The sequence below is a fragment of the Tupaia chinensis genome, unplaced genomic scaffold (genome assembly GCF_000334495.1).
Source record: "Tupaia chinensis unplaced genomic scaffold, TupChi_1.0 Scaffold143602_1, whole genome shotgun sequence".
NCBI lineage: Eukaryota > Metazoa > Chordata > Mammalia > Scandentia > Tupaiidae > Tupaia > Tupaia belangeri.
In genome coordinates, this window is record NW_006203448.1 from 1,510,679 (window position 1) to 1,523,188 (window position 12,510).

Genomic DNA, 12,510 nt, shown 5'->3' on the forward strand with positions numbered 1-12,510 from the left:
CCCTGGGCAGGGCCGGCAGCCCCCCCTGCCTACATAGGCAGCTCTGCTTTCCCCAGGCACCTGCCTCGCTGCCAGGGGCTGCAGCGCACCTCACTCTCCCCAAGGCTGCGAAAGTCTCTCCCCACCCTCCAAACGCCTTTCAGCAAACAGTGACCGCATGTCTGGAAGTGCGGGACCAAGACGTGACCGACGCCCTCCTGGACCAGACTTCAGACAGGCCCCTCGGAGCCCTCTTTTCCTACCTACGTAGATGTAAAAATAAGAAGCATCACATATATGTGGTGCATATTACATGTACGATGCATGACATCTATGATTCATATGTATGTAGTTTTATTTTAATAAGAAAAGTAATGAGCGACGAACCAAACTATAGGATGAAGGAGGAAACTGGAAGGACAGACAGAAAGGCAAGAACTCTGAGAATAGGCCTTGTGTGATACCGTTCCCCTTGGAACCACGTACAGGGAGGTTCTGAAAGGTAACTGGGGCCAGCTCTCTAGTCTGGTGACTAAGGCAGCTGGATGCCACTTAGCTGGCTGTGCGGTTCAAATCCTGGCCCCAGTGATTGAAAAACATGGTGGACGCGTGTGCATGTGTAGCCAACATGCCCATGGGGTGGAGAAAGGGAGAAGGGATTACAGCCTAACTGTGCCCCACCGGGAGGATCACCTTCTGGCAAATAAATAGAAAATTCTAATAACTGGAACAGAGCAAAATAAAAAGATTAGCATCCCCAAATGATAGGAGGACATGAATGACCCTAGCAGGATGTCGGGTTTTGACACCTCAGAGAATTATTCTGAGGGTTCTCACCAGCATTTTGGGTATGCCACCCCCGGCATGGTAACACGTCCTGAGGACATAAGAAGCGGGGCAGGGCGTGGCGGACCTGACGCAGGTAGCAACGCTCCAAGAGGTGGAGCCGCGGGAGGTCCCGGGTTGCATCTGGAGACCTCCAGACTGTGCTGGGCATGTGTTTGCGCGGGAGCGAGGGCTGGCTGAAGCCGGAGCTGCGCTGCCGTGTGAGGACCCTGGGGTGCTGTCTCTGTTTCTCTTGCTCATGAAAGAAAGTAAGTTGAAAAACAAAAAAGAAAAGAAAAAGAACCGTGGGGAAATCTGAAGCTGTGTTCTTGTTCATAATCATGTTCATGCTGTTGCCCTGACGCTATTATTGGGTTCTTGGAAAAGTCATGATACAGTTTTGCATAGGAAAAACAGAAAAAAAATCTGTCATGACTTTTCTGACAAACTAATATATATACATTGTAGGATCAAGAAAATTAGTAATTATATAAATGTCACTGAGAAACACAATTTTCAGTATAAAAGAAAAGAAAAACATAAAATCAGATAAGAAGCCCACAACTCAAATTTATTATTTTTTCTCTTTCTAAAAAATAGCATATTTCCCAGCTTTGTCTCCTGAAGAGGGCTAGAAGGATCACAGCCCGGCAGCAATGAGCACCCCAATGCCCAGACAGTGTTCTCCAAATGCTGCTCTCCACTCAACACGACCAGGGTTCATGGGAGGAATGGCCGGCCGATCTCCTGTGCCTGGAGACCCCTCTGCCATCAGGGGACTGGGGGACACAGCAGTAGAACACAGGGCCAGCTGGAAGGGGCCAGAAACAGGACAATTGGAGCTTCGGGAAGAGTAATGATGCCCTGGGTTGAAACGCATCGTATACATGTATGTATGGCGGATGTATGTGCACATACTTGTATGTGTGTATAGAATACTGTGGGGGAAAGGAAAACCTCCTTGATTAGCGTGGAGGCTGTGAGGCCTTAAAATTGTTATTCTGAAAATAAATAATGAAGCACCTCACTGCTTTTCCTGTGAAACTGCTTTGAGTAACCGAACAGGTGACAGAGCTCCGAATAGGTGACAGGCGCGAGAGAGCCAGCAGGGAGGCTGCTGCTCGGCGGCTCCCGACGACATAACGGGTCCCAGGGTGGCTTCCCAAGGCCCTAAGTGACTGGGTGAAGCCTGGCGGGGAACTGCCCGCTGTGTCGTCACGCGGCAGCAGCTGGACGGAATGCACGTTTATTGTCACTGTACTACTATGGTAAAGCTGACGTAGCAGAACATTCGCTCAGACGGTCGCTCCCAGTGTTGGTGACTGTGGCGCACTGACTGTGCCGGAGTAGCGCAGTGGGGGTCTGCAGTGCCCCTACCAACGACGCCTGGGGACAGTCCACAGTGAACCAGGCACCGTCAGAAGCACAGTGTGGGCCACGCCACAACGACAGGCAACGACACGCCAGGGAGCACCTGGTGCCACCAGAGCTGGAAGAGGCAAGCGGGGCCCTCCTGGAGCCTCCGGAGGGAGTCTGATCTTGCTGACACCGTGAGGGCCAGCCTCCAGAGCTGTGAGACAATCGGTCCTGCTGTGTCGCCACGTTCGTGGTCATTTGCTGTGGCAGCAATGTGCACAGGGGTTTCTCCACCTACGCTTTGGGACGAGTAGGTCCAGAGCAGGTCCTAACCCGTGGGGCAGGACCCAACTGCCCTCGGCATGTGAGTCACTGGGGGGTGCTGGTTCAATCCATCGGGCGACGAGAGGTGCTGTGTCTAGGAGCCAGGCTCCAGGGGCCATGGAACCCGGGCTCTCACCCACCGAAGCCCCGTGAAGTTGCAGAAGGTCATTTCTGAGCAGCCATGTGAAGACATGCAGTCTAGGGCCAGAAGGTGGTGTGGTGGTGGGGCACTGGATTCCCACGTAGCCAACCACGGTTTGAGTCTGAAACCCGGAGGCTTGCTTTCTCACTTTCCCGCCCTCTCTCTCTGGTCGTATTTAAATAATAATAATAATAGTAAATAAAACTCAAAATTAAATTACTATAAAGAAAAAAAGACATGTAGTCTGGGGAGAGGATCCACAGCTTCCGCCGACTTTCCAAGGTGCACAGGTCCCAGGGCAGGTTCAGAACCTTGGTCTTGCCCCCAAGACCTTATTTTACAGACGAGGGAATGAGGACACAGAGGGTCAGGGAGGTGACTCCCCACGATCATCTAGCTGCAGACCAGGGCACCCGGCTTTGTGTTCTCGTTGGCCTGTGTGATGGCTCTGTTGTTTTAGATTTTTACTGTAGGATGTGTGCGCTCACTGAAGAGAGACGGGGAGAGAGTGAGCAGTCACCTCCCAGGGGGTAGCCGCGACGCAGTTCTGTCTCCTCCATGCTCCTCTCAGTATTTTCGGACACGCACACACACGTGCCTGGCAGGTTTTTCCAGCTGCCAGGTCTGGAACTTAGGCTGCGAAGTCAGCCATGTGGGACCAGCACCTTAACCACTGTACCACCTGCTGGCTCAGGCCTGTCTTAAAAGACTGGGGATTGTCCACATTTAGAAGTTAGGAGATTTGGGACCAGCAGGTGATGTGGTGGTTAAGGACTAGACTCACATCAGTGTGAGTCCCAGACCTAGCGGCTTGCTCACCCCCCCGCACCCCATCTCTGTCTCTCTCTGGTCAAACTAAAAAATAATATAAATTGGGACCAGCAGTTGGCATGATGGCTATGTCCCTGGACTCCCATGTAGTTGAATGTGGTTCAAGTCCCGGACCCAGTGGTTTAAACTCATGCTGGGCGCGTGTGTATGGGTGCCCAAGATCCCGAGAGGAGAATGGAGGAGAAGGGATTGCAGTGTGGCCATTGCCCCTGGTGGGGGATGATTTCTCACTTTCTGTCTCTCTGTCTCTGTCTTTCCTATAGCAAAAACCTCTTCAAAAATATATATATACATATATTAATTAATTAATTAATTAATTCTAAAAAATAGAAAGTGGGAGATTTGACAGTAAGACAAAATGACCTTCTTGATTGTCTTGAAAACTGCTAAGTTCTGCAGTGTGAACCTCTGTTCCCGTCGGGTGACAATTGGCCTGAGCGAGTGTCCATTGACTCTTTAGCCCTAGTCCTCACCCCTCCTTATTGCCCTTTTGCCAAGCTAGCTTCACTGTGTTGGGCCCCTCTAAGTGCTTGAGTTTGTGGCCCCAGAGACAGCTGAAGTCCCAGGCTGGACTCTGAACACCCTCTCCCGCTCTCCCATGCGGTTCGTGTGCCTGCCTCCCTTGCATGCTGATCTATTAGGGGCTCCACCAAGGCGGGATTCTGTCTGACGAGCAGTTCAGTGACTCCAAGATGCTCTAGCGCTCTGGCTCTTCCCAAGAGCCTGCAGGGCATCTGCAAACCGTGGCTCTTTGTCTTCCAGCTCCTTCGCTCCTGTGGAGACTTTTATTACTTAATTATTACACACCCCATGCTTCTGGGCAGCCTAATTTATAGCTGTGTTTTCTAATGACACGGGATGCGCAGTCTCGAAATATCTACCCCCAGAGGCCGTTCACAGCCGAAGAGCTCTCTTCCCGGCATCCCCCTCCATCCATCACCATTAACCAGCCTCCTGGCCCTCCCACAGCCCCAGCTGACACCTCTGTGCCCTGCCCTGGCCAGTGGCCCTCATTGCAGGAAGGAGGTCTGAGCACAAAAAGAACCACCAATCCCAGGGGTCACCCTGACCCCAGCCAGCTCCGGAAGCAGATCCGGCAGGGTTGGGCCGTTTTTGCACTGGCTCATTTACCTGGGTATGAAGGTCGAGAGGCTGGTCTAACACGAGGAAACCCGGTACAGAAGTCGGACCCTGGCTCCCTTGCTTAAACCCCCACCGCCTCCCGTTTCTCAGACTGAGCCCAGACTCCCTTCCGTGGCCCGCAACACCCTCCCAGGCGTGGCTCCAGCCTCCCTGGCACCGAGTCCACCCCTCAGCCCCTGCGCCCGGAGCACTCTCTCTCCCAGCACGTGCTCAGCTTCTCCTTCGCCTTCAGGGCCCTGTTACAGGGTCACCTCCCCAGTGGGCTCATCCCTGACCTGTGCACCCTAAAAGGCCCTCACCTGCGCCCTCCCCACGTGGAAACACTTGGTTCATCCCTTCGTTAGCTGGTTCACAATGGGCCTTGGCCGATGAAGGCCATGCCGCGAGGGCAGGAGGGGTCTGTGTCTGACGAGAGCTGGCGTGGTGTCAGCTCAATGACTGCTCATGGTTGAGGAGAGAGACAGAGAGCGGAGGGAGGGAGGGTGAGAGGAGGAAATGGCACACAAAGAAAAGGAAGATTAGACAAGTTTCAGAAGATGCACTTTCCAAACCACTTTTTTTGGAGAGGTTTTTGCTATTAGGGTGCGTGCACTCGCCAGACAGACTGAGAGAGACAGAGAGACAAAATAGTCACTCCATAATCCCTTCTCCTCCATTCTCCTCTCGGGATCTTGGGCACGCACTCACACGTGCCCAGTGTGAGTTTAAGCCACTGGTCCAGGACTCAAACCACCGTCGACCACATGGGAGTCCAGCGACATAGCCATCATGCCAATGGCTGGTCCCAGGAGATGCACTTTCCGTAGTTCATGACTTGTCATCAGGAGCCAGGCTAGGTATGAGTTATGGTAGAGGAGAGAAATGGATGGATTGCAACTCCGAAGAACAGTGTTTTTTCAAACAAAGGTGTCAGAGCAAGCGAACTTCTTAGAGAAAACAATCAAACGAAACACCTAAAAAAAACCTGTGTTCCACGGGGCTGGCAGGTGACATAGTGGTTAGGGCTCTGGACTCCCACATGGCTAGCCACAGTTCGAGTCCCAGACCTGGTGGCTTGCTTTCTTACTCTCCCTCTCTCTCTGGCCAAATTGAAGAATAATAAACAGATAAAGTTTAATAAATAATTCTTAAAAACAAAAACAAAAACCCCCTGCATTCTAAGTCCCACAGCCTACATAAACATGAACTCACACAGTGCCATCCGGGCAGGTCTGTGTAGGGACCAGGCCCACGTGGCCATCTGGAACGTCAGCCCAGCACCAACATGCTGGCACATGCATGTGCAGGGTTAGGGTCCTGACGGATGGTGATACGGAAGGAGGGGGCTAGAGACCACCAGGCCCCGTTGTGGGTGCTTTTTCTCTTCGTTAAAAAGCAAAACGAGGGGCCAGCAGATGATGTGGTGGTTAAAGTGCTGGACTCCCACACGGCTGGTCATGGCTCAAGTTCCGGCCCCAGCAGCTTGAAAACCGCCCTGAGCACGTGTGTGTGTGCGCCCAAATCCCCAGAGGAGAATGGAGGGGAAGGGACTGCAGAGTAGCCGTCCCCCCAGGGGGTGGTTTCTCACTTTCCCTCTCTCTGTCTCTGTCTCCCTGTCTCCGTGAGCACATGCGCTCTATGGCCAAACCGAAAAATGAGACGAAACAAAATCCAAATGGGTCCCAGATTTCAACATGAAATGTAGGCACACACAACGTTGAGAAGGAAGCACAGGAGAGAAATCTAAAGCCACGTGAAGAGTTTCTTAGACTATCCACCAAAAATATGATCCATAAAAGAAAAAAAAACTGGAAACTTGAACTTTCTCATAATTAAAAACTTTTGCTCAGCGAGAGATCTTGTTAAGATAAGCTATAGACAGAAAATACTTGCAAATTATCTATCTGGCAAAGGCTTGTATCTAGAAAATAGAACTCGCAAAAGTCAAGAGTCCAATTAGAAAATGAGCAAACGACATGAGACAGTTCACCGAGGATATACAGAAGCAGTGACCATCCGAGCCGCTCAGCAAAAGACCACGACGACACCACTGTCACCTGGCAGTCCTACAGAACGGTACACAGTGACCCCAGCACGCGCTGGTGGAGACACGGAGGGACGAAATCTCTCATGCACTGCTGGTGAGACGCAGAATGTCCCAGCCACCCTGGAAAGCAGTGGGTTTCTTAGAAATGAAAAGTATACTGGGGCCGGCAGGTGGCCTGGTGGCTAAGGCATTGGACTCCCAGATGGCCGACTGTGATGGGAGTCCTGGACTTGGCAGCTTGCTTTCGCACTTTCTCTGTCTCTCTCTGTCTCTCTCTGGGAGTGTGCATGCCCTATAGCAAATTAAAATAATAATAACAACAATAATAATACATAGAAAAAAATTTTTGAGAGGTTTTTGCTATAGGGCACATGCGCTCGCCAGAAAGGCAGAGAGAGACAGAGAGACAGAAAGCGAGAAATCATCCCCCAGAGGGGATGGCCACGCTGCAATCCCTTCTCCATTCTGCTCTCGGGATCTTGGGCACGCACGTACACATGCCTGGCGTGAGTTTAAGCCACCGGGTCCAGGACTCGAACCACAGTCGACTACATGAGAGTCCAGCGACATAGCCATTAAGCCAACTGCTGTCCCTAAATAGAATAATTTTAAAAACCAAAACTAAAGGTATACAGCCATACAGCCTAGAAACTGCACTCCTGGGCATACCCAGAGAGTGAACACTTGGGTCCCCACAAAGACTTCCCCCGAAATGTGCACAGCAGCTTTAACTGAAAAGCCTAGACTGGACAGCGTTGCCCTTCCGTGGGTGAATGGTGACAGCGTGAGATGCCGCCGATGTCCAACTATGGAGTCCTGCTCAGCAACCGAAGGGAGCAAGTGACAGATCCTTCCAGCGACCTGGATGGCTCACGGCCTTTATGCTGAGTGAAGGGCCAGTCTCAAAAGGTCCCATAGGGTCTGGTCCCAGGTTTATAATGTCCTTGACATTTTCCAGGCATTGGGGAACAGTGTGGGGGGCACTAAGGGGTGGCGTGATGGAGATCGCCATGGGGAACACGGTTTCACAGCTTGATCATGCTATGGAAACCGACACATGCGACGAAAATGCAAGAGCTCAATGCACGACGCACACACACATGCAACCCCACACACGCACACACGCACGCATGCACACACGAACGTAAAACTGGTGAAATCCGAATAAAATCTGTATGTCAGTGATTTGGTTCTCACTTCACACTACAGTTATGTAGGCGTTTTCGTTTGTTTTGTTTTGTTTTTGCTATAGGGTGAGTGTGCTCGCCAGAGACAGAGCGAGGAAAAGTGAGAAAGCACCCCCCACCTGGGGAGATGGCCCTGCCACAATCCCTTCTTCTCTATTCTCCTCTTGGGATTTCGGTCACACACCCACATGTGCCCGGCATTTTTTTTTTTTTAATTTTTTTTTTTTTTGGAGAGGTTTTTGCTATAGGGCGCGTGCACTCGCCAGACAGACAGAGAGAGACAGAGAGACAGAAAGCGAGAAAGCACCCCCCAGGGGGGATGGCCACGCCGCAATCCCTTCTTCTCCTTTCTCTCGGGATCTTGGGCACACACGCACACATGCCCAGTGTGAGTTTTAAGCCACCAGGTCCAGGACGTGAACCGTGGTTGACTACGTGGGAGTCCAGCCAGTATGCTAACTGCTGGTCCTGTCCGACATGTTTTTAAGCCACCAGGTACAGGACTGAAACCGGGCAGTCAGCCATGTGGGGTCCAGCTGCCCTAACGTCCACGTCACTGGCTGGCTCAGTGACGTGGACGTTTCCATGGGGGAAACTGGGTGAAGAGTATAGCAGATCTCTTTGAACTATTTTTACAACTTCCTGTGATAATATTTCAAAGTAAAACTTTTTAAATGCAATCAAGTATGCTAGAGGAAAGACAAGAGTAGCTTTCTACTTTGTAGGAAAAATTATAGAATTACCATCACGTGAAGACACATGCAGGAAAATGCTGGGGGAAATTATTTCTGAATTTTCATAGTTTGTCAGTTTTTTTAAAAATATATTTTATGTATAGTAATAATATTAAAATCCTTTTCTGGAGCCCTTATCTTTTTCTTTCAAATAGTTATTTAGTTTGTGATATTATTATTTTTTTACTTTGATGAGGGGAGGGGAAAGAGGTAGAGAAAGTGAGGGAGCAATCCGGCAGGTCCAAGACCTACCCCACGGTCGTCATGTGGGAGTCTAGCACCTTAACCACCACGCCACCTGCCAGCCCGATGGCTTGTCCTTCTATTTAAACACATCATTTAATTTGATTTATTTTCTCATTCCCATTAGGTATTCAGTTTTGTGCTTAAATTTATTCATGATTTGAATTTTGTTCTTAAGGAGAGCTCCAAAGTTTGAATAAGCTCCGGGCCCCACAAAAACCTAGAACCAACCCCATGCACAGGCAAGATTTCTTTTTAATTATAAAAAGTTGTATCATGGGGAACCAGCAGTTAGCGTAATGGCTATGTCGCTGGACTCCCACGTAGTCGACCGCGGTTCGTGTCCCGGACCCGGTGGCTTAAAACTCACGCCGGGCGCGTGTGCGTGCATGCCCAAGATCCCGAGAGGAGAATGGAGGAGAAGGGATTGCAGCGTGACCATCCCCCCTGGGGGGTGATTTCTCGCTTTCTGTCTCTATGTCTCTCTCTGTCTGGCGAGCGCACGCACCCTACAGTGAAAATCTCTCAAAAAAAAAAAAAGTTGTATCATGTACAACTTTGTGCCAATAAAGGTGAACACTAAAACAAAATGGGTAATTTATCTCTTGGGTCGTCAGAAAAGTCATGGCGTATTTTTCTGGTTTTCTATGCAAAAATACATCATGACTTTTCCGATGACCCAATAGAAAAATATAAAAGATTGAAGTTACTAAAGTACATACATGAAACTTTAATAGAGCCACAGGAGCCAGGTCCAGGTACTTTTTTAAAAAATTTAATTAATTTATTTATTTTAGAGAGGTTTTTGTTCTAGGGTGAGTGCACTTGCCAGAAAGAGAGAGACAGAGAGACAGAAAGCGAAAAATCACCGCCTGGGGGGATGGCCACGCAGCAATCCCTTCTCCTCCATTCTCTCAGGATCTTGGGCACACATGCACATGTGCCTGGTGTGAGTTTAAGCCACTGGGTCTGGGACTCAAACCGTGGTCAACTACATGGCAGTCCAGCAACATAGCCATTATGCCAACTGCTGGCCCCAAGGCCCAGGTACTTTTAATAAAATATTTTAAAAGTTTTTGACGCAGGGCACATGCGCAGAGAGAGACAAAGATAATGAAAGGGAAAGTGAGAAATCTACCCCCCCACCCCCCGGGAGATGGCCATGCCACAGTTCCTTCCCCTCCATTCACCTCGGGATTTCTGACACGCATGCATACATCCCCGGAGTGGTTTTCAAGCCGTCAGGTCTGGGACTCAGCCGTAGTTGACAACGTAGGCTCCAGTGCCTTAGCCACCATGCCACCTGTCGGGACCTAGGCCCAGGGACTTTGTATGTCTTCCTCACGAGCTCTCCCCTCTGTACAACAGAAGGTATTCCAGAACTCTGCAGGAAACAACTTCCGAAGTCATTTTACAATTGCAAAGTGCATGTGAGAAGACACACACAATTGGTCACTCTCACAGGTGCAGTCAAAGAAAGAATAGTCCAGCTCCAATGGGGCAGTGACCCTCTAATACCCTCTGCCCCCCTGGGCCTCTGCCTGGGGGGTGCAGACAGAAATGGGGCACACAGATGGTGCAGCTCACTCCCTGCCCTCCCACAGGGCAGCCTAAGGAGGAGAAGCTCAGCTCCCAGTGAGCATTGGCAGTGCCCATGTTCTCTCTAGCCTGGGCATATTAACTAGTGCCCTGAGCCTAAGACGGATGCTCAAGACGTCACCCAGAAGCCTGGGAAAGAAGTTGGCCCTCAGAGCAGGCTGAGCAGGCCAGGTGGGCCCAAGTACCAGGTCCTCTGCATTTCCTGTCTGCTCACCAGGCTGGCCACACTTATGTCTTCACCAGGGTGGTGGCTAAGGCACTGGATTCCCACTGTGACCAACCAGGTTCGAGTCCAGGACCTGGAGGCATGCTTTCTCCCTTTCCCTTTCTCGCTCTCTCTGACCTAATGATAATAATAATAATAATAACAAATGGAATGAAATAAATTGTTTAAAAAAATAAATGTCTTCACTGTGAAATATGTACCTGCTTAAAAGAACCAGTGGTCACGTGTGGAATGACCCAGAAATATCTCCAGGATATGTGTCAAGGGTGACAAGTTGCTGGGGGCTCTGGGTTGGAGGGACACAGGTACAAGTACCTTGACACAGGTGTGATGGGTGAGAAGAGACAGAAGGAAGCCCCCCAATGACAGAGGTGGTGGGTGGGGCGAGGGGCCTCTGCCCTCCTGTCTGCTCAGCAGTTCTAGGTGATGTTTTTGCAATGACTGAAGGGGAAAAGAAGTCTGAGTGCAAGGGGTCAGTGACTTGCTGAGGCCACTCTGTCGGTCAGGGGTGCTGTGTCCGGGACCCCAGACTTGGTGCCCAAACGCAAGCCCTGACCCACCTGCCATGATGGGCTATCCGGGACTGCAGGTAGGACTGGAACCCTCCAGGCTGGTTCACAAGAGCGGCTGAGGGCAACAAGTCTCCCCGGGGCCACAGGAGGGCCCTCGGCAAGAGCCAGGCCTGCCTCGTACACACCCCGTGCCTGGCCCTCTTAGAACCGACAGGCGCCATCTTGCCTGCTTTCTTCCACCACTGTTTTTTGCTGCCACCATACAACATGCTTAGGATTTTAAGTCAATGTGGTTCTTAGCCGACCCCCACGAATGCCTTTTGCCCAGGCCGAGGGCCCCCATGGTAACAGTCACGGCCATCCTTCCTGCAGCGTCCTTTGGAGGAGCTGGAGAGGCTCACACTGAAGAGCTTACTTACTAATCCTCGTTACAGAGCGTGGGAGTGAGGGTGGTGAAGCTGAAGCCCAGAGAAGTCAGATGGCTCACCTGAGTCACACAGCACACTCCAGGAGCAAAGCCTGGCCTGCCACCCCTCAGGCTGTGGCATCTCCAGCCAAGAGAACCTGGCCCAGGTTTCACAAAGAGAGGGCAGCTACACTGAGTGGGAGGGCTGGCCGTTCAGATATGAGGCTGGCCAACTGCAGATGGAGGCCCTGTCTAGGGTCTGGCTCTTCGTGCAGGACCCCGAGCTTTCCCACACACAACCCTGTGTCACAGCACCCTGCAAAGCCCAGTCCCGGGCTCCCTTCTCTTCCTCTCCACACAGGAGTTGAAACTTTTTTATTTTTTGGAGATATTTTTGCTATAAGGACATGCACTCACCAGAGAGATAGAAACTGAGAAATCACCCCCAGCAGGGTGGGAAGGTGGCCACGCCCAATCCCTCCTCCACTCTCCTCTCAGGATTTTAGCCACACACACACATATGCCCGGCGTGAGTTTTAAGCCACCAGGTCCACGACTCGAACTACTGTTGACTACGTGGGAGTCCAGCGACATAACCATTATGCCATCTGCTGGTCCCAAGCTAAGGCTTTTTTAAAGATACAAACCTGGGGCCGGCCCTGCAGAGCAGCAGTCAATTGCCTTATGTTGGGAGCTGGTTCCCACACAGCCCCTGGAGTTTTGAATCCCAGCCTCAGTAAGTGCACGCGTGCCCAGAATCCTGGCAGGAGGAAGACATGGAGGGGACAGGATTGTGGCACAGCCATGCCCGGTAGGCCGTGCTGTCTCTCTCCCTCTGTCTTTCTGGAGCACACACGTGCCCTCTGGCAACAAAAACAAGTAAGATACACACGTGCCCCTGCGTCTCTCAGCACCACCTGTGGCTCTGAACGAGCAGGAGACATGCCCTCTTAGCTCCAGGTCACGGCACGCAGCAG

At 51.1% G+C, this 12,510-nt stretch overlaps 1 protein-coding gene across 1 annotated transcript in view; it reads right to left on the reverse strand.

The window, feature by feature from the left end:
• Positions 1-12,510, reverse strand: part of CFAP77 (cilia and flagella associated protein 77) — a 158,999-nt gene that overhangs the window by 44,702 nt on the left and 101,787 nt on the right.